Raw genomic sequence first — 24,445 nt, forward strand, 5'->3', positions numbered from 1 at the left:
ACAAGAATACTGACTCTTCTTACTGTCTATATTTTGAACCATCCCTGTGTCACTAGTTATAGATTCCGATGCATCACTCCAGGTTTACTGTAGCCCTTGGACCTTCTTTTTGATGATGAAACACAGATATTGCATCGTAAATAAATACAAAAGGCACAATGCCGACTTAAGTACATGAAGACTGACTCTCCTTACTGACTATGTTTTGAACCATTCCTGTGACACTAGTTATAGATTCTGATGCTTCACTTCAGGTTTACTGTATCCCTTGGACCTTCTTATTGACGATGAAACATAGAAATTGCATCGGAATTAAATACAAAAGGCACAATGACGACTTAAGTACAAGAAGACTAACCCTTCCTACTGACTATTTTTTAAACCATTCCTGTGGCACTAGTTATAGGTTCCGATGCTTCACTTCAGATTTACTGTATTCCTCTGACCTTCTTATTGACGATGAAACACAGAAATTGCATCGGAATTAAAAGGAAAAGGCACAATGCCGACTTAAGTACAAGAAGACTGACCCTTCTTACTGACTATATTTTGAACCATTCCTGTGACACTATTTATAGCTTCCGATGCTTCACTTCAGGTTTACTGTATCCCTTGGACTTTCTTATTGACGATGAAGCACAGAAATTGCATCGGAATTATATACAAAAGGGACAATGCCTACTTAAGTACAAGAACACTGACTCTTCCTACTGTCTATGTTTTGAACCATTCCTGTGACACTAGTTATAGATTCAGATGCTTCGCTACAGGTATACTGTATCCCTCTGACCTTCTTATTGACGATGAAACGCAGAAATTGCATCGGAATTAAATAAAAAGGCACAATGCCGACATAAGTGCTTCAAGACTGAGTCTTCCTACTGTCTATGGTTTAAACCATTCCTGTGACACTAGTCATAGATTCCGATGCTTCACTTAAGGTTTACTGTATCCCTTGGACCTTCTTATTGACGATGAAACACAAAATTGCATCGGAATTAAATACAAAAGGTACAATGCTGGCTTAAGTACAAGAAGACTGACTGTTCTTACTGACTATGTTGTGAACCATTCCTGTGACACTATTTATAGATTCCGGTGCTTCACTTCAGTTTTACTGTATCCCTTGGAACTTCTTATTGACGATGAAACACAGAAATTGCATCGGAATTAAATACAAAAGGCACAATGCCGACTTAAGTACAAGAAAACTGACTCTTCTTACAGTCTATGTTTGAACCATCCCTGTGACACTAGTTATAGATTCCGATGCTTCACTCCAGGTTTACTGTATCCCTTGGACCTTCTTATTGACAATGAAACACAGAAATTGCATCGGAATTAAATACAAAAGGCACAATGCCGACTTAAGTACAAGAAGACTGACTCTTCTTACTGACTAAGATTTGAACCATTCCTGTGACACTAGTTTTAGATTCCGATGCTTCACTTGAGGTTTACTGTATCCCTCTGACCTTCTCATTGACGATGAAACACAGAAATTAAAATGGAATTAAATACAAAAGGCACAATGCCGACTTAAGTACAAGAACACTGACTCTTCTTTCTGACTATGTTTTGAACCATTCCTGTGTCACTAGTTATAGATTCCGAAGCTTCACTTTAGATTTACTGTATCCCACTGACCTTCCTATTGACGATCAAACACAGAAATTGTATTGGAATTAAATACTAAAGGCACAATGCCGAATTAAGTACAAGAAGATTGACTCTTCTTACTGTTGATGTTTTGAACCGTTCCTGTGACACTAGTTATAGATTCCGATGCTTCACTCCGGGTTTACTGTATCACTTGGACCTTCCTATTGACGATCAAACACAGATATTGCATCGGAATTTAATAAAATAAGGCACAATGCCGCCTTAAGTACAAGAATATTGACTCTCCTTACTGTCTATGTCTTGAACCATTCCTGTGACACTAGTTATAGATTCCGATGCTTCACTCCTGGATTACTATACACCTTGGAAGATCTTATTGACGATGAAATACAGAAATTGCATCGGAATTAAATAGAAAAAACACAATGCCGACTTAAATACAAGAAGACTGACTCTTCCTACAGTCTATGTTTGAACCATTCCTGTGACACTAGTTATAGATTCCGATGCTTCACTCCAGGTTTACTGTATCCCTTGGACCGTCTTATTTACGATGAAACACAGAAATTGCATCGGAATTAAATAAAAAAGGCACAATGCCAACTTAAGTACAAGAAGACTGACTCATCTTAGTGTCTATGTTTTGAACCATTCCTTTGACACTAGTTACAGATTCCGATGCTTCACTGCGGTTTACTGTATCCCTTGGACCTTCTTATTGACGATGAAACACAGATATTGCATCGGAATTAAATACAAAAGGCACAATGCCGACTTCAGTACAAGAAGAGTGACGCTTCTTACTGGCTATGTTTTGAACCATTCTTGTGACACTAGTTATAGATGCCGATGCTTAACTTCAGGTTTACTGTATCCCTTTGCCCGTCTTATTGACGATGAAACACAGAAATTGCATCGGAATTAAATCCAAAGGGCACATTGCCGAATTAAGTACCAGAAGACTGACTCTTCACACTGTCTATGATTTGAACCATTCCTGTGACACTAGTTATTGATTCCGATGCTTCACTCCTGGTTTACTGTATCCCTAGGACTTTCTTATTTACGTGAAACACAGAAACTGCATCGGAAATTAATACAAAAGGCACAATGGCGACTTAAGTACAAGAACACTGACTCTTCTTTCTGACTATGTTTTGAACCATTCCTGTGTCACTAGTTATAGATTCCGAAGCTTCACATCAGATTCACTGTATCCCTCTGACCTTCCTATTGACGATCAAACACAGAAATTGTATTGGAATTAAATACTAAAGGCACAATGCCGAATTAAGTACAAGAAGACTGTTTCTTCTTACTGTCGATGTTTTGAACCGTTCCTGTGACACTAGTTATAGATTCCGATGCATCACTCCAGGTTTACTGTATCCCTTGGACCTTCTTATTGACGATGAAACACAGAAATTGCATCGGAATTAAATACAAAAGGCACAATGCCGACTTAGGTACAAGAACACTGACTCTTCTATCTGACTATGTTTTGGACCATTCCTGTGTCACTAGTTATAGATTCCGAAGCTTCACTTCAGATTTACTGTATCCCTCTGACCTTCCTATTGACGATCAAACACAGAAATTTTATTGGAATTAAATACTAAAGGCACAATGACGACTTAAGTACAAGAAGACTGACTCTCCTTCTGTCCATGTTTTGAACCATTCCTGTGACACTAGTTATAGATTTCGACGCTTCACTTCAGGTTTACTGTATGCCTCTGCCGTTCTTATTGACGATGAAACACAGAAATTGCGTCGGAATTAAATACAAATGGCACAATGCCGAATTAAGTACAAGACGACTGACTCGTCTTACTGTCTATGTTTTGAACCATTCCTTTGACACTAGTTATAGATTCCGATGCTTCACTCTAGGTTTACTGTATCCCTTGGACCTTCTTATTGACGATGAACACAGAAATTGTTTCGGATTTAAATAAGAAAGGAACAATGTCGACTTAAGTACAAGAAGACTGACTCATCTTACTGTCTATGATGTGAACCATTCCTGTGACACTAGTTATAGACTCTGATGCTTCACTTCAGGTTTACTGTATCCCTCTGACGTTCTTATTGACGATGAAACACAGAAATTGCGTCGGAATTAAATACAAATGGCACAAGGCCGAATTAAGTACAAGAAGACTGACTCGTCTTGCTGTCGATGATTTGAACCATTCCCTTGACACTAGTTATTGATTCCGATGCTTCACTCTAGGTTTGCTGTATCCCTTGGACCTTCTTATTGACGATGAAACACAGAAATTGCATCGGATTCAAATAAAAAGGAACAATGTCGACTTAAGTACAAGAAGACTGACTCATCTTACTGTCTATGATCTGAACCATTCCTATGACACTAGTTAAAGATTCCGATTCTTCACTCCTAGTTTACTGTATCCGTTGGACCTTCTTATTGACGATGCAACACAGAAATTGCATGGGAATTAAATAGAAAAGGCACAATGCCGACTTAAGTACAAGAAGACTGACTCTTCCTACTGTCTATGTTTTCAACCATTCCTGTGACACTAGTTATAGATTCCGATGCTTCACTTCAGGTTTACTGTATCCCTCTGCCCTTCTTATTGACGCTGAAACACAGAAATTGCAACGGAATTAAATACAAATGGCACAATGCCGTCTTCAGTACAAGAAGGATGACTCCTCTTCTGTCTATGTTTTGAACCATTCCTGTGACACTAGTTATAGATTTCGATTACCTCACTTCAGGTTTACTGAATCCCGTGGACCTTCTTATTGACGATGCAACACAGAAATTGCATCGGAATTAAATAGAAAAGGCACAATGCCGACTTAAGTACAAGAAGACTGACTCTTCTTACTGTCTATGTTTTGAACCATTCATGTGAAACGAGTTACAGATCTGATGCTTCACTCCAGGTTTACTGTATCCCTTGGACCTTCTTATTGACGATGAAACACAGAAATTGCATCGGAATTAAATACAAAAGGCACAATGCCGACTTAAGTACAAGAAGACTGGCTCTTCTTACTGACTATGCTTTGAACCACTCCTGTGACACTAGTTACAGATTCCGATGCTTCACTCCAAGTTTACTGTAACCCTTGGACCTTCTTACTGACGATGAAACACAGAAATTGCATCGAAATTAAATAGAAATGGCACAATGCCGAATTAAGTACAAGAAGACTGACTCGTTTTACTGTCTATGTTTTGAACCATTCCTTTGACACTAGTTATAGATTCCGATGCTTCACTTCAGGTTTACTGTATCTCTTGGACCTTCTTATTGACGATGAAACACAGAAATTGCATCGGAATTAAATACAAAGGCACAATGCCGACTTAAGTACAAGACGACTGACTCTTCTTACTGACTATGATTTGAACCATTCCTGTGACACTAGTTATAGACTCTGATGCTTCACTTCAGGTATACTGTATTCTTAGGACCTTCTTATTGAAGATGAAACACAGAAATTGCATCGGAATTAAATACAAAAGGCACAATGCCGTCTTAAGTACAAGAAGACTGGCTCTTCTTACTGACTATGCTTTGAACCATTCCTGTGACACTAGTTATAGATTCCGAGGCTTCACTTCAGGTTCACTGTATCCCTTTGACCTTCTTATTGACGATGAAACACAGAAATTGCTTCGGAATTAAATAGAAAATGCACAATGCCGACTTAAGTACAAGAACACTGACTCTTGTCACTGTCTATGATTTGAACCATTCCTGTGACACTGGTTATAGACTCTGATGCTTCACTTCAGGTTTACTGTATCCCTCTGACGTTCTTATTGACAATGAAACACAGAAATTGCGTCGGAATTAAATACAAATGGCACAATGCCGAATTAAGTACAAGAAGACTGACTCGTATTACTGTCTATGTTTTGAACCATTCCTTTGACACTAGTTATAGATTCCGATGCTTCACTCTAGGTTTACTGTCTCCCTTGGACCTTCTTATTGACGATGAAACACAGAAATTGCATCGGATTTAAATACAAAAGGCACAATGCCGGATTAAGTAGAAGAAGACTGACTCTTCTTACTGTCTATGTTTTGAACCATTCATGTGACACAAGTTATAGATCTGATGCTTCACTCCAGGTTTACTGTATCCCTTGGACCTTCTTATTGTCGATGAAACACAGAAATCGCATCGGAATTAAATACAAAAGGCACAATGCCGTCTTAAGTACAAGAAGACTGACTCTTCTTAATGTCTAAGTTTTAAACCATTCTAGTGACACTAGTTATGGATTCCGATGCTTCACTTCAGATTTACTGAATCCCTCTGACGTTCTTATTGACGATGAAACACAGAAATTGCATCGGAATTAAATACAAAAGGCACAATGCCGACTTAAGTACAAGAAGACTGGCTCTTCTTACTGACTATGCCTTGAACCATTCCTGTGACACTAGTTATAGATTCCGAGGCTTCACTTCAGGTTCACTGTATCCCTTGGACCTTCTTATTGACGATGAGACACAGAAATTGCATCGGAATTAAATACAAAACGCACAATGCCGACTTAAGTACAAGAACACTGACTCTTGCCACTGTCTATGATTTGAACCATTCATGTGACACTAGTTATAGATTCCGATGCTTCACTTCAGGTTTACTGTATCTCTTGGACCTTCTTATTGACGATGAAACACAGAAATTGCATCGGAATTAAATACAAAATGCACAGTGCCGACTTAAGTACAAGAAGACTGACTCTTCTTACTGACTATGTTTTGAACCATTCCTGTGACACTAGTTATAGACTCTGATGCTTCACTTCAGGTGCACTGTATTCTTAGGACCTTCTTATTGAAGATGAAACACAGAAATTGCATCGGAATTAAATACAAAAGGCACAATTCCGACTTAAGTACAAGGATACTGACTCTTCTTACTGACTATGTTTTGAACCACTCCTGTGACACTAGTTACAGATTCCGATGCTTCACTCCAGGTTTACTGTATCCCTTGGATCTTCTTATTGACGATGAAACACAGAAATTGCATCGGAATTAAATACAAAAGGCACAATGCCGACTTACGTACAAGAACACTGACTCTTGCCACTGTCTATGATTTGAACCATTCATGTGACACTAGTTATTGATTCCGATGCTTCACTTCAAGTTTACTGTATCCCTTGGACCTTCTTATTGACGATGTAACCTAGAAATTGCATCGGAATTATATACAAAAGGCACAATGCCGATTTAAGTACAAGATGGCTGACTCTTCTTACTGACTATGTTTTGAACCAATCCTGTGACACTAGTTATAGACTCTGATGCTTCACTTCAGGTGTACTGTATCCTTAGGACCTTCTTATTGAAGATGAAACACAGAAATTGCATCGGAATTAAATACTAAATGCACAATGCCGACCTAAGTACAAGGATACTGACTCTTTTTACTGACTATGTTTTGAACCACTCCTGTGACACCAGTTACAGATTCCGATGCTTCACTCCTGGTTTACTGTATCCCTTGGATCTTCTTATTGACAATGAAACACAGAAATTGCGTCGGAATTAAATACAAATGGCACAATGCCGAATTAAGTACAAGAAGACTGACTCCTCTTACTGTCTATGTTTTGAACCATTCCTTTGACACTAGTTATAGATTCCGATGCTTCACTCTAAGTTTACTGTATCCCTTGGACCTACTTATTGACGATGAACACAGAAATTGCTTCGGATTTAAATAAAAAAGGAACACTGTCGACTTAAGTACAAGAAGACTGACTCATCTTACTGTCTATGATTTGAACCATTCCTGTGACACTAGTTATAGACTCTCATGCTTCACTCTAGGTTTACTGTATCCTTTGGACCATCTTATTGACGATGAAACACAGAAATTGCATCGGATTTAAATAAAAAAGGAACAATGTCGACTTAAGTGCAAGAAGACTGACTCATCTTACTGTCTTTGATTTGAACCATTCCTGTGACACTAGTTACAGATTCCGATGCTTCACTCCAAGTTTACTGTATCCCTTGGACCTTCTTATTGACGATGAAACACAGAAATGGCAACGGAATTAAATAGAAAAGGCACAATGCCGACTTAAGTACAAGAAGACTGACTCTTCCTACTGTCTATGTTTTGAACCACTCCTGTGACACTAGTTATAGATTCCGATGCTTCGCTTCAGGTTTACTGTATCCCTTTGCCCTTCTTATTGTCGCTGAAACACAGAAATTGCAACGGAATTAAATACAAATGGTACAATGCCGACTTCAGTACAAGAAGGATGACTCTTCTTCTGTCTATGTTTTGAATCATACCTGTGACACTACTTATAGATTTGGATGCCTCACTTCAGGTTTACTGTATCCCACAGACCTTCTTATTGACGATTAAACACAGAAATTGCATCGGAATTAAATACAAAAGGCACAATGCCGGCTTATGTACAAGAAGACTGACCCTTCTTACTAACTATGTTTTGAACCATTCCTGTGACACTAGTTACAGATTCCGATGCTTCACTCCAGGTTTACTGTATCCCTCTGACGTTGTTATTGACGATGAAACACAGAAATGGCGTCGGAATTAAATACAAATGGCACAATGCCGAATTAAGTACAAGAAGACTGACTCGTCTTAGTGTCTATGTTTTGAACCATTCCTTTGACACTAGTTATAGATTCCGATGCTTCACTCTAGGTTTACTGTATCCTATGGACCTTTTTACTGACAATGAAACACAGAAATTGCATCGGATTTAAATAAAAAAGGAACAATGTCGACTTAAGTTCAAGAAGAGTGACTCATCTTACTGTCTGTGGTTTAAACAATTCCTGTGACACTAGTTACAGATTCCGATGCTTCACTCCAGGTTTACTGTATCCGTTGGACCTTCTTATTGACGATGAAACACAGAAATTGCATCGGAATTAAATAGAAAAGGCACAATTCGGACTTAAGTACAAGAAGACTGACTCTTCCTACTGTCTATCTTTTAAACCATTCCTGTGACACTAGTTATATATTCCGATACTTCACTTCAGGTTTACTGTATCTCTCTGCCATTCACATTGACGCTGAAACACAGAAATTGCAACGGAAATAAATACAAAAGGCACAATGCCGACTTAAGTACAGGAAGACTGACTCTTCTTCTGTCTATGATTTGAACCATTCCTGACACACTAGTTATAGATTTCGATGCTTCACTTCAGGTTTACTGTATCCCACAGACCTTCTTATTGACGATGAAACACAGAAATTGCATCGGAATTAAATACAAAAGGCACAATGCTGATTTATGTACAAGAAGACTGACTCTTCTTACTGACTATGTTTGAACCAATCCTGTGACACTAGTTATAGATTCCGTTGCTTCACTTCAAGTTTACTGTATCCCTCTGACCTTCTTATTGACGATGAAACACAGAAATTGCATCGGAATTAAATACAAAAGGCACAATGCTGATTTATGTACAAGAAGACAGGCTCTTCTTACTGACTATGCTTTGAACCATTCCTATGACACTAGTTATAGATTCCGAGGCTTCACTTCAGGTTCACTGAATCCCTTGGACCTTCTTATTGACGATGAAACACAGAAATTGCATCGGAATTAAATAGAAAATGCACAATGCCGACTTAAGTTCAAGAAGACTGACTCTTCCTACTGTCTATGTTTTGAACCATTCCTGTGACACTAGTTATAGATTCCGAGCTTCACTTCAGGTTTACTGTATCCGTCTGCCCTTCTTATTAAAGATGAAACACAGAAATTGCATCGGAATTAAATACAAATGGCGCAATGCCGACTTAAGTAGAAGAAGACTGACTCTGCTTACTGTCTATGATTTGAACCATTTCTGTGATACTAGTTATAAATTTCGATGCTTCACTTCAGGTTTTCTGTATCCCTTGGACGTTCTTATTGACGATGAAACACAGAAATTGCATCGGAATTAAATACAAAAGGCACAATGCCGACTTAAGTACAAGAATACTGACTCTTGCCACTGTCTATGATTTGAACCACTCCTGGGAAACTAGTTATGGATTCCGATGCTTCACTTCAGTTTTACTGTATCTCTTGGACCTTCTAATTGACGATGGAACACAGAAATTGCATAGGAATTAAATACAAAAGGCACAATGCCGACTTTAGTACAAGAAGACTGACTCTTCTTACTGACTATGTTTTGAACCATTCCTGAGACACTAGTTATTGACTCTGATGCTTCACTTCAGATTTACTGTATCCCTCTGACGTTCTTATTGGCGATGAATCACAGAAATTGCGTCGGAATTAAATACAAATGGCACAACGCCGAATTAAGTACAAGAAGACTGACTCATCTTACTATCTATGTTTTGAACCATTCCTTTGACACTAGTTATAGATTCCGATGCTTCACTCTAGGTTTACTGTATCCCTTGGACCTTCTTATTGACGATGAAACACAGAAATTGCATCGGAATTAAATAAAAAATGAACTATGTCGACTTAAGTACAAGAAGACTGACTCATCTTACTGTCTATGATTTGAACCATTGCTGTGACACTAGTTAAGGATTCCGATGCTTCACTCCAGGTTTACTGTATCCCTTGGACCTTCTTGTTGTCGATGAAACACAGAAATTGCATCGGAATTAAATAGAAAAGGCACAATGCCGACTTAAGTACAAGAAGACTGAATCTTCCTACTGTCTATGTTTTGAACCAATCCTGTGACACTAGTTATAGATTCCGATGCTTCAATTCAGGTTTACTGTATCCTTCTGCCCTTCTTATTGGCTATGAAACACAGAAATTGCATCGGAATTAAATACAAATGGCACAATGCCGACTTAAGTACAAGAAGACTGACTCTTCTTCTGTCTATGTTCTGAACCATTCCTGTGACACTAGTTATAGATTTCGATGCATCACTTCAGGTTTACTGTATCCCTTGAACCTTCATATTGACGATGAATCACTGAAATTGCATCGGAATTAAATACAAGAGGCACAATGCCGACTTAAGTACAAGAAGACTGGCTCATCTTACTGACTATGCTTTGAACCATTCCTGTGACACTAGTTATAGATTCCGAGGCTTCACTTCAGGTTCACTGTATCCCTTGGACCTTCTTATTGACGTTGAAACACAGAAATTGCTTCGGAATTAAATAGAAAATGCACAATGCCGACTTAAGTACAAGAACACTGACTCTTGTCACTGTCTGTGATTTGAACCATTCCTGTGACACTGGTTATAGTCACTGATGCTTCACTTCAGGTTTACTGTATCCCTCTGACGTTCTTATTGACGATGAAACACAGAAATTGCGTCGGAATTAAATACAAATGGCACAATGCCGAATTAAGTACAAGAAGACTGACTCGTATTACTGTCTATGTTTTGAACCATTCCTTTGACACTAGTTATAGATTCCGATGCTTCACTCTAGGTTTAATGTATCCCTTGGACCTTCTTATTGACGATGAAACACAGAAATTGCATCGGATTTAAATACAAAAGGCACAATGCCGGATTAAGTACAAGAAGACTGACTCTTCTTACTGTCTATGTTTTGAATCATTCATGTGACACAAATTATAGATCTGATGCTTCACTCCAGGTTTACTGTATCCCTTGGACCTTCTTATTGACGATGAAACACAGAAATCGCATCGGAAGTAAATACAAAAGGCACAATGCCGACTTAAGTACAAGAAGACTGACTCTTCTTAATGTCTATGTTTTGAACCATTCCTGTGACACTAGTTATAGATTCCGATGCTTCACTTCAGATTTACTGTATCCCTCTGACGTTCTTATTGACAATGAAACACAGAAATTGCATCGGAATTTAATACAAAAGGCACAATGCCGACTTATGTACAAGAAGACTTACTCTGCTTACTGTCTATGATTTGAACCATTTCTGTGATACTAGTTATAAATTTCGATGCTTCACTTCAGATTTTCTGGATCCCTTGGACCTTCTTATTGACGATGAAACACAGAAATTGCATCGGAATTAAATACAAAAGGCACAATGCCGACTTAAGTACAAGAACACTGACTCTTGCCACTGTCTATGATTTGAACCACTCCTGTGACACTAGTTACAGATTCCGATGCTTCACTCCAGGTTTACTGTAACCCTTGGATCTTCTTATTGACAATGAAACACAGAAATTGCATCGGAATTAAATACAAAAGGCACAATGCGGACTTAAGTACAAGAAGACTGGCTCTTCTTACTGACTATGCTTTGATCCATTCCTGTGACACTAGTTATAGATTCCGAGGCATCACTTCAGGTTCACTGTATCCCTTGGACCTTCTTATTGACGATGAGACACTGAAATTGCATCGGAATTAAATAGAAAATGCACAATTCCGACTTAAGTACAAGGATACTGACTCTTCTTACTGACTATGTTTTGAACCACTCCTGTGACACTAGTTACAGATTCCGATGCTTCACTCCAGGTTTACTGTATCCCTTGTATCATCTTATTGACGATGAAACACAGAAATTGCATCGGAATTAAATACAAAAGGCACAATGCGGACTTAAGTACAAGAAGACTGACTCTTCTTACTGACTTTGTTTTGAACCACTCCTGTGACACTAGTTACAGATTCCGATGCTTCACCCCAGGTTTACTGTATCCCTTGGATCTTCTTATTGACGATGAAACACAGAAATTGCATCGGAATTAAATACAAAAGGCACAATGCCGACTTAAGTCCAAGAACACTGTCTCTTGCCACTGTCTATGATTTGAACCATTCATGTGACACTAGTTATAGATTCCGATGCTTCACTTCAAGTTTACTGTATCCCTTGGACCTTCTTATTGTTGATGTAACCTAGAAATTGCATCGGAATTAAATACAAAAGGCACATTGCCGACTTAAGTACAAGAAGGCTGACTCTTCTTACTGACTATGTTTTGAACCATTCCTGTGACACTAGTTATAGACTCTGATGCTTCACTTCAGGTGTACTGTATCCGTAGGACCTTCTTATTGAAGATGAAACACAGAAATTGCATCGGAATTAAATACAAAAGGCACAATGCCGACTTACGTACAAGGATACTGACTCTTTTTACTGACTATGTTTTGAAATACTCCTGTGACACTAGTTACAGATTCCGATGCTTCACTCCAGGTTTACTGTATCCCTTGGATCTTCTTATTGACACTGAAACACAGAAATTGCGTCGGAATTAAATACAAATGGCACAATGCCGAATTAAGTACAAAAAGACTGACTCCTCTTACTGTCTATGTTTTGAACCATTCCTTTGACACTAGTTATAGATTCCGATGCTTCACTCTAGGTTTACTGTATCCCTTGGACCATCTTATTGACGATGAAACACAGAAATTGCATCGGATTTAAATAAAAAAGGAACAATGTCGACTTAAGTACAAGAAGACTGTCTCATCTTACTGTCTATGTTTTGAACCATTCCTGTGACACTAGTTACAGATTCCGATGCTTCACTCCAAGTTTACTGTATCCCTTGGACCTTCTTATTGACGATGAAACACAGAAATGGCATCGGAATTAAATAGAAAAGGCACAATGCCGACTTAAGAACAAGAAGACTGACTGTTCCTACTGTCTATGTTTTGAACCATTCCTGTGACACTAGTTATAGATTCCGATGCTTCACTTCAGGTTTACTGTATCCCTCTGCCCTTCTTATTGACGCTGAAACACAGAAATTGCAACGGAATTAAATACAAATGGTACAATGCCGACTTCAGTACAAGAAGGATGACTCTTCTTCTGTCTATGTTTTGAACCATTCCTGTGACACTACTTATAGATTTCGATGCCTCACTTCAGGTTTACTGTATCCCACAGACCTTCTTATTGACGATTAAACACAGAAATTGCATCGGAATTAAATACAAAACGCACAATGCCGACTTAAGTACAAGTACACTGACTCTTACCACTGTCTATGATTTGAACCATTCATGTGACACTAGTTATAGATTCCGATGCTTCACTTCAGGTTTACTGTATCTCTTGGACCTTCTTATTGACGATGAAACACAGAAATTGCATCGGAATTAAATACAAAATGCACAATGCCGACTTAAGTACAAGAAGACTGACTCTTCTTACTGACTATGTTTTGAACCATACCTGTGACACTAGTTATAGACTCTGATGCTTCACTTCAGGTGTACTGTATTATAGGACCTTCTTATTGAAGATGAAACACAGAAATTGCATCGGAATTAAATACAAAAAGCACAATGCCGACTTAAGTACAAGGATACTGACTCTTCTTACTGACTATGTTTTGAACCACTCCTGTGACACTAGTTACAGATTCCGATGCTTCACTCCAGGTTTACTGTATCCCTTGGATCTTCTTATTGACGATGAAATACAGAAATTGCATCGAAATTAAATACAAAAAGCACAATGCCGACTTAAGTACAAGAGACTGGCTCTTCTTACTGACTATGCTTTGAACCATTCCTGTGACACTAGTTATAGATTCCGAGGCTTCACTTCAGGTTCATTGTATCCCTTGGACCTTCTTATGGACGATGAAACACTGACATTGCATCGGAATTAAATAGAAAATGCAAATGCCAACTTAAGTACAAGAAGACTGACTCTGCTCACTGTCTATGATTTGAACCATTTCTGTGATACTAGTTATAGATTTCGATGCTTCACTTCTGGTTTTCTGTATCCCTTGGACCTTCTTATTGACGATGAAACACAGATATTGCATCGGAATTAAATACAAAACGCACAATGCCGACTTAAGTACAAGTACACTGACTCTTACCACTGTCTATGATTTGAACCATTCATGTGACACTAGTTATAGATTCCGATGCTTCACTTCAGGTTTACTGTATCTCTTGGACCTTCTTATTGACGATGAAACACAGAAATTGCATCGGAATTAAATACAAAATGCACAATGCCGACTTAAGTACAAGAAGACTGACTCTTCTTACTGACTATGTTTTGAACCATACCTGTGACACTAGTTATAGACTCTGATGCTTCACTTCAGGTGTACTGTATTATAGGACCTTCTTATTGAAGATGAAACACAGAAATTGCATCGGAATTAAATACAAAAAGCACAATGCCGACTTAAGTACAAGGATACTGACTCTTCTTACTGACTATGTTTTGAACCACTCCTGTGACACTAGTTACAGATTCCGATGCTTCACTCTAGGTTTACTGTATCCCTTGGATCTTCTTATTGACGATGAAACACAGAAATTGCATCGCAATTAAATAGAAAATGCATAATGCCGACTTAAGTACAAGAAGACTGACTCTTCCTACTGTCTATGTTTTGAACCATTCCTGTGATACTAGTTATAGATTTCGATGCTTCACTTCAGGTTTTCTGTATCCCTTGGACGTTCTTATTGACGATGAAACACAGAAATTGCATCGGATTTAAATAAAAAAGGAACAAAGTCGACTTATGTACAAGAAGACTGACTCATCTTACTGTCTGTGATTTGAACAATTCCTTTGACACTAGTTACAGATTCCGATGCTTCACTCCAGGTTTACTGTTTCCCTTGGACCTTCTTATTGACGATGAAACACAAAAATTGCAACGGAATTAAATAGAAAAGGCGCAATGCCGACTTAAGTACAAGTAGACTGACTCTTCCTACTGTCTATGTTTTGAACCATTCCTGTGACACTAGTTATAGATTCCGATGCTTCACTTCAGGTTTACTGTATCCCTCTGCCATTCTTATTGACGCTGAAACACAGAAATTGCAACGGAAATAAATACAAATGGCACAATGCCGACTTAAGTACAAGAAGACTGACTCTTCTTCTGTCTATGTTTTGAACCATTCCTGTGACACTAGTTATAGATTTCGATGCTTCACTTCAGGTTTACTGTATCCCACAGACCTTCTTATTGACGATGAAACACAGAAATTGCATCGGAATTAAATACAAAAGGCACAATGCTGACTTATGTACAAGAAGACTGACTCTTCTTACTGACTATGTTTTGAACCAATCCTGTGACACTAGTTATAGATTCCGATGCTTCACTTCAAGTTTACTGTATCCCTCTGACATTCTTATTGACGATGAAACACATAAATTGCATCGGAATTAAATACAAAAGGCACAATGCCGGATTAAGTACAAGAAGACTGACTCTTCTTGCTGTCTATGTTTTGAACCATTCACAAAAGGCACAATGCCGACATAAGTACAAGAAGACAGGCTCTTCTTACTGACTATGCTTTGAACCATTCCTGTGACACTAGTTATAGATTCCGAGGCTTCACTTCAGGTTCACTGAATGCCTTGGACCTTCTTATTGACGATGAAACACAGAAATTGCATCGCAATTAAATAGAAAATGCATAATGCCGACTTAAGTACAAGAAGACTGACTCTTCCTACTGTCTATGTTTTGAACCATTCCTGTGATACTAGTTATAGATTTCGATGCTTCACTTCAGGTTTTCTGTATCCCTTGGACGTTCTTATTGACGGTGAAGCACAGAAATTGCATCGGAATTAAATACAAAAGGCACAATGCCGCTTTAAGTACAAGAATACTGACTCTTGCCACTGTCTATGATTTGAACCACTCCTGGGACACTAGTTATAGATTCCGATGCTTCACTTCAGTTTTACTGTATCCCTAGGAGCTTCTTATTGAAGATGAAACACAGAAATTGCATCGGAATTAAATACAAAAGGCACAATGCCGACTTAAGTATAAGAACACTGACTCTTCTTACTGTCTATATTTTGAACCATCCCTGTGACACTAGTTATAGATTCCGATGCTTCACTCCAGGTTTACAGTATCTCTTGGACCTTCTAATTGACGATGGAACACAGAAATTGCATAGGAATTAAATACAAAAGGCACAATGCCGAATTTAGTACAAGAAGACTGACTCTTCTTACTGACTATGTTTTGAACCAATCCTGTGACACTAGTTATAGACTCTGATGCTTCACTTCAGATTTACTGTATACCTCTGACGTTCTTATTGGCGATGAAACACAGAAATTGCGTCGGAATTAGATACAAATGGCACAATGCCGAATTAAGTACAAGAAGACTGACTCATCTTACTATCTATGTTTTGAACCATTCCTTTGACACTAGTTATAGATTCCGATGCTTCACTCTAGGTTTTCTGTATCCCTTGGACCTTCTTATTGACGATGAAACACAGAAATTGCATCGGAATTAAATACAAAATGCACAATGCCGACTTAAGTACAAGAAGACTGACTCTTCTTACTGACTATGTTTTGAACCATACCTGTGACACTAGTTATAGACTCTGATGCTTCACTTCAGGTGTACTGTATTATAGGACCTTCTTATTGAAGATGAAACACAGAAATTGCATCGGAATTAAATACAAAAAGCACAATGCCGACTTAAGTACAAGGATACTGACTCTTCTTACTGACTATGTTTTGAACCACTCCTGTGACACTAGTTACAGATTCCGATGCTTCACTCTAGGTTTACTGTATCCCTTGGATCTTCTTATTGACGATGAAACACAGAAATTGCATCGCAATTAAATAGAAAATGCATAATGCCGACTTAAGTACAAGAAGACTGACTCTTCCTACTGTCTATGTTTTGAACCATTCCTGTGATACTAGTTATAGATTTCGATGCTTCACTTCAGGTTTTCTGTATCCCTTGGACGTTCTTATTGACGATGAAACACAGAAATTGCATCGGATTTAAATAAAAAAGGAACAAAGTCGACTTATGTACAAGAAGACTGACTCATCTTACTGTCTGTGATTTGAACAATTCCTTTGACACTAGTTACAGATTCCGATGCTTCACTCCAGGTTTACTGTTTCCCTTGGACCTTCTTATTGACGATGAAACACAAAAATTGCAACGGAATTAAATAGAAAAGGCGCAATGCCGACTTAAGTACAAGTAGACTGACTCTTCCTACTGTCTATGTTTTGAACCATTCCTGTGACACTAGTTATAGATTCCGATGCTTCACTTCAGGTTTACTGTATCCCTCTGCCATTCTTATTGACGCTGAAACACAGAAATTGCAACGGAAATAAATACAAATGGCACAATGCCGACTTAAGTACAAGAAGACTGACTCTTCTTCTGTCTATGTTTTGAACCATTCCTGTGACACTAGTTATAGATTTCGATGCTTCACTTCAGGTTTACTGTATCCCACAGACCTTCTTATTGACGATGAAACACAGAAATTGCATCGGAATTAAATACAAAAGGCACAATGCTGACTTATGTACAAGAAGACTGACTCTTCTTACTGACTATGTTTTGAACCAATCCTGTGACACTAGTTATAGATTCCGATGCTTCACTTCAAGTTTACTGTATCCCTCTGACATTCTTATTGACGATGAAACACATAAATTGCATCGGAATTAAATACAAAAGGCACAATGCCGGATTAAGTACAAGAAGACTGACTCTTCTTGCTGTCTATGTTTTGAACCATTCACAAAAGGCACAATGCCGACATAAGTACAAGAAGACAGGCTCTTCTTACTGACTATGCTTTGAACCATTCCTGTGACACTAGTTATAGATTCCGAGGCTTCACTTCAGGTTCACTGAATGCCTTGGACCTTCTTATTGACGATGAAACACAGAAATTGCATCGCAATTAAATAGAAAATGCATAATGCCGACTTAAGTACAAGAAGACTGACTCTTCCTACTGTCTATGTTTTGAACCATTCCTGTGATACTAGTTATAGATTTCGATGCTTCACTTCAGGTTTTCTGTATCCCTTGGACGTTCTTATTGACGGTGAAGCACAGAAATTGCATCGGAATTAAATACAAAAGGCACAATGCCGCTTTAAGTACAAGAATACTGACTCTTGCCACTGTCTATGATTTGAACCACTCCTGGGACACTAGTTATAGATTCCGATGCTTCACTTCAGTTTTACTGTATCCCTAGGAGCTTCTTATTGAAGATGAAACACAGAAATTGCATCGGAATTAAATACAAAAGGCACAATGCCGACTTAAGTATAAGAACACTGACTCTTCTTACTGTCTATATTTTGAACCATCCCTGTGACACTAGTTATAGATTCCGATGCTTCACTCCAGGTTTACAGTATCTCTTGGACCTTCTAATTGACGATGGAACACAGAAATTGCATAGGAATTAAATACAAAAGGCACAATGCCGAATTTAGTACAAGAAGACTGACTCTTCTTACTGACTATGTTTTGAACCAATCCTGTGACACTAGTTATAGACTCTGATGCTTCACTTCAGATTTACTGTATACCTCTGACGTTCTTATTGGCGATGAAACACAGAAATTGCGTCGGAATTAGATACAAATGGCACAATGCCGAATTAAGTACAAGAAGACTGACTCATCTTACTATCTATGTTTTGAACCATTCCTTTGACACTAGTTATAGATTCCGATGCTTCACTCTAGGTTTTCTGTATCCCTTGGACCTTCTTATTGACGATGAAACACAGAAATTGCATCGGAATTAAATAAAAAAGGAACAATGTCGACTTAAGTACAAGAAGACTCACTCATCTTACTGTCTATGATTTGAACCATTGCTGTGACACTAGTTAAAGATTTCGATGCTTCACTCCAGGTTTACTGTATCCCTTGGACCTTCTTGTTGACGATGAAACACAGAAATTGCATCGGAATTAAATAGAAAATGCACAATGCCGACTTAAGTACAAGAAGACTGACTCTTCCTACTGTCTATGTTTTGAACCAATCCTGTGACACTAGTTATAGATTCCGATGTTTCAATTAAGGTTTACTGTATCCTTCTGCCCTTCTTATTGACGATGAAACACAGATATTGCAACGGAATTAAATACAAATGGCACAATGCCGACTTCAGTACAAGATGACTGACTCTTCTTCTGTCTATGTTCTGAACCATTCCTGTGACACTAGTTATAGATTTCGATGCATCACTTCAGGTTTACTGTATCCCTTGAACCTTCATATTGACGATAAATCACTGAAATTGCATCGGAATTAAATACAAAAGGCACAATGGCGACTTAAGTACAAGAAGACTGACTCTTCTTACTGACTATGTTTGAACCATTCCTGTGACACTAGTTTTAGATTCCGATGCTTCACTTCAGGTTTACTGTATCCCACTGACCTTCTTGTTGACGATGTAACACAGAAATTGCATCTGAATTAAATACAAAAGGCACAATGCGCACTTAAGTACAAGAAGACTGACTGTTCTTACTGACTATGTTTTGAACCATTCCTGTGACACTAGTTATAGATTCCGATGCTTCAGTTCAAGTTTACTGTAACCCTCTGACCTTCTTATTGACGATGAAACACAAAGATTGCATCGGAATTAAATACAAAACGCCCACGCCGGATTAAGTACAAGAAGACTGACTCTTCTTACTGTCTATGTTTTGAACCATTCATGTGACACGAGTTATAGATTCCGATGCTTCACTCCAGGTTTACTGTATCCCGTGGACCTTCTTATTGACGATGAAACACAGAAATTGCATCGGAATTAAATACAAATGGCACAATGGCGACTTAAGTACAAGATGACTCACTCTTCTTACTGACTATGTTTTGAACCATTCATGTGACACTAGTTATTAATTCCGGTGCTTCACTTCAGGTTTACTGTATCCCTTGGACCTTCGTATTGACGATGAAACACAGAAATTGCATCGGAATTAAATCCAAAAGGCACAATGCTGTCTTAAGTACAAGAGGACTGGCTCTTCTTACTGACTATGTTTTGAACCATTCCTGTGACACTAGTTATAGATTCTGATGCTTCACTTCAGGTATACTGTATCCCATAGACCTTCTTATTGACGATGAAACACAGAAATTGCATCGGAATGAAATACAAAAGGCACAATGGCGACTTAAGTACAAGAAGACTGACTCTTTTTACTGACTATGCTTTGAACCACTCCTGTGACACTAGTAACAGATTCCGATGCTTCACTCCAGGTTTACTAAATCCCTTGGACATTCTTATTGAAGATGAAACACAGAAATTGCATCGGAATTAAATACAAAAGGCACATGCCGACTTAAGTACAAGAAGACTGGCTCATCTTACTGACTATGCTTTGAACCATTCCTGTGACACTAGTTATAGATTCCGAGGCTTCACTTCAGGTTTACTGTATCCCTCTGACGTTCTTATTGACGATGAAACACAGAAATTGCATCGGCATTAAATAGAAAAGGCACAATGCCGACTTAAGTACAAGAAGACTGACTCTTCCTACTGTCTATGTTTTGAACCATTCCTGTGACACTAGTTATAGATTCCGATGCTTCACTTCAGGTTTACTGTATCCCTCTGCCATTCTTATTGATGCTGAAACACAGAAATTGCAACAGAAATAAATACAAATGGCACAATGCCGACTTAAGTACAAGAGGACTGGCTCATCTTACTGACTATGCTTTGAACCATTCCTGTGACACTAGTTATAGATTCCGAGGCTTCACTTGACGTTCACTGTATCCCTTGGACCTTCTTATTGACGTTGAAACACAGAAATTGCTTCGGAATTAAATAGAAAATGCACAATGCCGACTTAAGTACAAGAACACTGACTCTTGCCACTGTCTATGATTTGAACCACTCCTGTGACACTAGTTATAGATTTCGATGCTTCACTTCAGGTTTACCGTATCCCACAGACCTTCTTATTGACGATGAAACACAGAAATCGCATCGGCATTAAATACAAAAGGCACAATGCCGGATTAAGTACAAGAAGACTGACTCTTCTTACTGTCTATGTTTTGAACCATTCACAAAAGGCACAGTGCCGACTTAAGTACAGGAAGACAGGCTCTTCTTACTGACTATGCTTTGAACCATTCCTGTGACACTAGTTATTGATTCCGAGGCTTCACTTCAGGTTCACTGAATCCCTTGGACCTTCCTATTGACGATGAAACACAGAAATTGCATCGGAATTAAATAGAAAATGCACAATGCCGACTTAAGTACAAGAAGACTGACTCTTCCTACTGTCTATGTTTTGAACCATTCCTGTGACACTAGTTTTAGATTCCGATGCTTCACTTCAGGTTTACTGTATCCCTCTGCCCTTCTTATTGAAGATGAAACACAGAAATTGCATCGGAATTAAATACAAATGGCACAATGCCGACTTAAGTCGAATAAGACTGACTCTGCTTACTGTCTATGATTTGAACCATTTCTGTGATACTAGTTATAGATTTCGATGCTTCACTTCAGGTTTTCTGTATCCCTTGGACGTTCTTATTGACGATGAAACACAGAAATTGCATCGGAATTAAATACAAAAGGCACAATGCCGACTTAAGTACAAGAATACTGACTCTTGCCACTGTCTATGGTTTGAACCACTCCTGGGACACTAGTTATAGATTCCGATGCTTCACTTCAGTTTTACTGTATCCCTAGGACCTTCTTATTGAAGATGAAACACAGAAATTGCATCGGAATTAGATACAAAATGCACAATGCCGACTTAAGTACAAGAATACTGACTCTTCTTACTGTCTATGTTTTGAACCATCCCTGTGACACTAGTTATAGGTTCCGATGCTTCACTCCAGGTTTACTGTATCTTTTGGACCTTCTAATTGACGATGGAACACAGAAATTGCATCGGAATTAAATACAAAAGGCACAATGCCGACTTTAGTACAAGAAGACTGACTCTTCTTACTGACTATGTTTTGAACCATTCCTGTGACACTAGTTATAGACTCTGATGCTTCACTTCAGATTTACTGTATCCCTCTGACGTTCTTATTGGCGATGAAACACAGAAATTGCGTCGGAATTAAATACAAATGGCACAATGCCGAATTAAGTACAAGAAGACTGACTCATCTTACTATCTATGTTTTGAACCATTCCTTTGACACTAGTTATAGATTCCGATGCTTCACTCTAGGTTTACTGTATCCCTTGGACCTTCTTATTGACGATGAAACACAGAAATTGCATCGGAATTAAATAAAAAAGGAACAATGTCGACTTAAGTACAAGAAGACTGACTCATCTTACTGTCTATGATTTGAACCATTGCTGTGACACTAGTTAAAGATTCCGATGCTTCACTCCAGGTTTACTGTATCCCTTGGCTCTTCTTGTTGACGATGAAACACAGAAATTGCATCGGAATTAAATACAAAAGGCACATGCCGACTTAAGTACAAGAAGACTGGCTCATCTTACTGACTATGCTTTGAACCATTCCTGTGACACTAGTTATAGATTCCGAGGCTTCACTTCAGGTTCACTGTATCCCTTGGACCTTCTTATTGACGTTGAAACACAGAAATTGCTTCGGAATTAAATAGAAAATGCACAATGCCGACTTAATTTTTTTTTTATTTTGTTTATTTATTTATTTATTCATCCGTGGAACAATAAATATTGTATGGATGTCGTCAGATTACAACACATGAGCACACATTTACATTTACAATTAAACAGGTTTCTCATATTTTGTGTAGTTTTTATAACTAGTTATATACATATTTATAATTACATAATATTTTGGTGATAATGTCATATGTTGGTGATAATCTACATCTATGTTAAATATTCTTTTACAGTATAACAACTTTTACTTACTAAAAAGGTTTTAAGCTTTTGTCTGAAAGTGAGGGGCTCATTTATATACGAAATGGAATGATCACATAGGCTGAGACATGGTTTCAGTGGGTAGTAGACTTCGATTTATTGTGCTTCCCTTTTAGTGTTGGAAGTCTACATCTACATCTGCATCTATACTTAGCAAACCATCATGAGATGCATGGCAGAGGGTACAGCCCATTGTACCGGTTTTAGGGTTTCCTCCTGTTCCATTCATGTATGGAGTACAGGAAGAATGATTTTTTGAATGCCTCTTTGCATGCAGCAATAACTCTAATTTTATTCTCATGATCCCTGTGCGTAAAAGCGTGTGTAAAAGAGTGTGTAAAAGATTTGTAAAATACTGTTTTGACGTTGGTAAAATGCTTTATTCGTAGTGTCGAAGTGTGCAGTTTGTGAACTGCAGCTGGTGGAAGAGATATCTTTTCTTTGAACATTCTTATATTGGAAGTCATAAATGTTATGTAAATGAATGAAACGAATGGATGTGTCATTAAAGAAGTAGCGCGGCACTATTCAGTCATTAATGTCGGTATTGTGTGTTATCTTCATTGGATTTTAAAGATGGCACTGTTGAAAGTGAAGTGCAGTTGCAGAACATATGCTGTTCTTCAACGTGGTTGGCATAATTAAAGTGTGAATTGAAAATCATTAATTTAATTTCATAGTAATCCTTCAGTCTTTTAAGTCTATCAATCCTGATTTTGAAGCATGTCATTGTCTGTTTATTTGTTTTGTTTCTTTGTTTCCAGGTCATACAAATTTTCAGTTTTATTCGATCTTGATGAAGTTTTGCACACTTTACCTTCAATACAAGAAGAAGATCACTGTTTACATAAGATTTTGTTATGTTACTTGAAACACATATATGTATGCAATACGTACATGGCAACAGTTGTTACAAAAAATCTCTAAAAGTAATGTCTGATTTACTTCAAATTTCTGTATGGTGCCCAAATGAACATGTAATGTAGGTAATTTGTGCACGTGTGTGTGTGTGTGTGTGTGTGTGTGTGTGTGTGTGTGTGTGTGTGTGTCCAAGATTAAAGCAACAAACGGAAATTTTTCAAGGATGCACTTATTTTATCATAAAATAGTCGATATTAAAGTAGAAAC

The sequence above is a fragment of the Schistocerca serialis genome, chromosome 1, assembly GCF_023864345.2.
Source record: "Schistocerca serialis cubense isolate TAMUIC-IGC-003099 chromosome 1, iqSchSeri2.2, whole genome shotgun sequence".
In the NCBI taxonomy this organism is placed as follows: domain Eukaryota; kingdom Metazoa; phylum Arthropoda; class Insecta; order Orthoptera; family Acrididae; genus Schistocerca; species Schistocerca serialis.